A 4,124-nucleotide genomic window follows, 5' to 3' on the forward strand; every position below is an offset into this window, starting at 1 on the left:
ATAATAATATTTAAAAGGATTTGTAGTCTATCTGTAACTGTTACAGATAAAGGACTCTATCATATAAGATATTTGAGTATCTGTGAGATTGTGATAGTTGGTTATGAACACAGCTCTATCACATAAGATATTTGAGTATCTGTGAGATTATGATAGTTAGTTATGAATACAACTCTTTCACGAAAAAAGTTGTGGGAAAATTGAAAGACTTAAAACATATATAACTCCTGTTGCGAATAGTGGGGAGACGGTTTTTTGGGAAAAACGTTTTGAGCTGTAGATCGAAAAGCACATAACTTATCCATCAGTGTGAGCTAGCGCTCAAGAAGGATAAGAGACGTTCGTGTGGATACCATAGCGGGTGTTCGTTGAAAAACAGCACCTTGAGTTCGAGATTATATCTTTTCGTCGAAGTCTAACAGGTTAGTAGTGTAATACCCGGCTAGATTCCGGCTAGATTCCGGCATCGGAATCCCTACCTTCCTGTGGAATCTCCATTGAAATCTGGAATTCTGAAGATGCCAGAGTCTTCTAGAAGGGTAAAATGTGTTTCTAAAATATTTTCACATGATTTTATGGTTTTTAAATGGAAAAGAAATGAGTTTTGAAAGGAATAGGCCAAGGAGGAAGGACCCAGGTTCGGCCGGAGAATCTCAAGTTCGGCCGCCGAAAACAGGGCTGTTTCGGGAGTGCTTTAGGCCTCCGAAGGCTTTGAGGGAAGAAATCAGGTTCGGCCGCCGAACATGGGATAGTTTAGGGGGCACGTTAGGCTGCCGAAGGTGGTGAAGTTGTGGAAGCAACTTAGGCCGCCGAAGGTGGGTGACCGGCCACCTATAAAAAAGACCCTCAGATCGAAAATGGGCGAGTTTTCTCCCCGTTCTCGAGCTAAGGTGAGTTCATGTCCTCCTTTGGTCGTTTTCATGCTTTTTCCTCAAGTCCTTCAAGTTTTCATGAGCTTTATCCTTGTTTTAAAGAGTTTTGAGCTTAAGATCAAGTTTTAAAACTTGGAGACCCAAGGAGCTAGATTTCTCCCATCTCCAAGTTAGGGATCGCACCAACCCTCGATCTTCAAGAGGTAAGTGTAGATCCTTGCTTTCCTTTATATTTAATAAAGTTTTAAGTAAGTTTAAGGAAGTTTTAATGCTTGAGTATGGGTAGATATGCATGTTAGGGTTTATGTGGGTTTTATGCCCAATGTATGTTTATGTGATGTTTGTGTTGGGGTTTAGGTTAGTTTGAGACCCCTATAAGCTTATATATGTGTGCATGCATGTTTTGGAAGTGTTGGATTTGAGTTGAAAGGTTTGGGAGGCAAATGTGCATAGGGTGGCTGAGTTCTGCCACTTTGGAAGAACTCAGGTTCGGCAGCCGAAGGGACTTTGGGCCGCCGAACCTGCCTGTGGAGGCAAACTTTTGGCTACCGAACCCTGCCCCCGAAAGTGGACTTTCGGCTCTGGAAAGGAGTTTCGGCCGCCGAAGGTTCCGCCGAACATGCACGAGTTTCGGATCTGGAAGGAACCTTCGGCGGCCGAAAGTGCCGCTGAAGGTGCATGACTTTCGGCTCTGAGGAACTTTCGGCCGCCGAACCTGCCGCCGAAAGTGCCCTGTTCAGCCTTCCTTTGCATGATTTTCTATGCATGTTTGTGATGTTTTAGGGGGTTTTTGGAGAGTAGTTTAGAGTCATGTTAGTATATGTTTAGTCCCTCATTTGAGTCCACCTGTGTAGGTTCGGATCCGAGGAACCGAGAACCCCAGCAGTGAGATAGCTGCTTCAGTGTCTTGTCAGAGCTAACTTGAGGTGAGTAGAATGACTCTTTATGTTTCAAAGCAAATAATGAAAGTTTTAGCATGATTCACGCATCATGAATGCCATGAAATATACTAGGTTGTTTGCATTAGAATTCACGAATATGTTGCATTGCATAATATGATGTTGATGTGGATGGGTGTTGAATGATCCATTAGCCCTCGAATGATGATATGATATGATATGATATGATATGGTATGGTATGTATGACCAGTGAGTCCCATTCTACGCCCCTGGTACTATATAAGAGAAAGACTAGTGAGGCCCATGCTACGCCCCTAGCACCTTGGTATGCTATGTTATGTTACGTAAGAGAAAGACCAGTGAGGTCCATGCTACGCCCCTGGCACTGTTGGAATGTGTAGAGGGCTATTGGTGACAAGTTCATCCTTGATGTGATTTGTCTGTGATGTGATGCATTCTACGATAGCATGTGTTTTAAATGTTTTATTATTCTGCTCACTGGGCTCTAGTAGCTCACCCCATTCCCTTAATCCCCCAGGTTTGCAGGTTCGGACTAGATCAGTAAGTCAATAAGAGTAAAGTTACGTTTATGTAATAGTTAGCTGTGGACATGAGAAAAACATTGTAATGTAAAGTATAGTGATGTAATGTAATGTATAGAATTGTATTGAGGATAGAATTGTGCTTGGCCCTAGAGTATGTTAATCCCTTTTTTTTGGTACATGATCTCTTAATGAAATGACTTAATGATGTTCATGTAAACCAAGCTTAATGTATAATATGTTACCCCATTGGAGCATTTGATGAGGGCTCCAGTGTGGGGTTTAATGTTTATGATTATGAGTTGTGCATGCACAGGTTAAGCTTGGTGAATGAAAGAAAGAAAGTTTAAAGTTTTTATGTAAATGTTGATCATGTATGGGATTAAACAGGTATACAGGATGTATGTCAGGCTTGCTACGGGTCCCGACAGCCTTAAGCCGATCTGAATCCTAGCACCGGTAGCGGTCCGATTTTCGGGTCGTTACAAGTAGCTTATCCTTCCTTTCAAATTAAACAAAGCACACGGATCCCCGGAAGGAAAATAAGATTTTTTTATTTTTCCGCTGCGTGTTTGGGTTGCAGTAAATCTCTGGATTTTCTAACATAACCTTTGTGGCTACTTTCTTTTCTCTACCGATAATGGGTTTGGATGTTGTTTTGGGAGTACAGTGGTTATAACAGCTGGGGACTGTTTCTTGCAATTGGAAAAATTTAACAATGGATTTCAATTGGGAAGGTCAGCAAAGATACTTAGAGGGAATTGAAAGTCAACCGATTGAACATCTCTCTTTCAAAGCAATGTCTAAGGAATTGCGACATAGAAGTTCAGTTTATGCAATCTGTATGGAAACCTCTTCGACAGTTCTGCCCGATGGATTACATCCAGACATGCAAAAGTTGTTAACTCAATTTTCGGACATCTATCAAAAACCAAGCCATTTGCCTCCGGAGAGAGAAATTGCCCGCGACATCAATCTCAAAGAAGGTACCAACCCGGTGAATGTCAGACCTTACAGGTATGCTTACTTTTAGAAGGAAGAAATTGAGAAGCAAGTTCATGATATGCTGAAATAGGGGCTAATCTGGGCTAGTACAAGTCCCTTTTCTTCTCCTGTCTTGCTAGTTAAGAAAAAAGACAGTTTCTGGCGATTCTGTACTGACTATCGTGCTCTTAATGAAGTTACTATTCAGGATCGCTTTCCCATCCCTACAGTGGAGGATATGTTGAACGAGCTCTATGGTGCCGCTTATTTTACTAAGCTGATTCCATCAAGTTCGTGTTCATCCTGTGGATATTCATAAGACGGCCTTCCAGACTCACAACGGTCACTATGAGTATTTGGTAATGCCCTTTGGGCTGTGCAATGCTCCTTCGATCTTTCAAGCTCTGATGAACACTGTTTTTCACCCCTACTTAAGAAAATTTGTGCTTGTTTTCTTTGACGATGTCCTCATTTATAGCCCAACTTGGGAATTGCATATGAAGCATGTACGACTGGCTTTTGAGTTATTACAAATGCACCGTTTCTTTATTAAACTAAGTAAATGTGCCTTTGGTCAGCAGCAAATTGAGTATTTGGGGCATATTGTATCTCGAGATGGTGTTCAGGTGGATCAATCCAAGGTCAAGGCAATACTTGAATGGCCTAAACCTATTACTATAACTAAATTGCATGGTTTTTTGGGTCTTACAAGCTATTACAGGAAATTTATGCGTAACTATGGTGTTCTGGCTCAACCATTAACAAATTTGTTAAAGAAAGGAAATTTCTTTTGGACAGCCGAAGCTGATGCATCTTTCCTGGCCTT

This window comes from Manihot esculenta, chromosome 7 (assembly GCF_001659605.2).
Source record: "Manihot esculenta cultivar AM560-2 chromosome 7, M.esculenta_v8, whole genome shotgun sequence".
Taxonomy (NCBI): domain Eukaryota; kingdom Viridiplantae; phylum Streptophyta; class Magnoliopsida; order Malpighiales; family Euphorbiaceae; genus Manihot; species Manihot esculenta.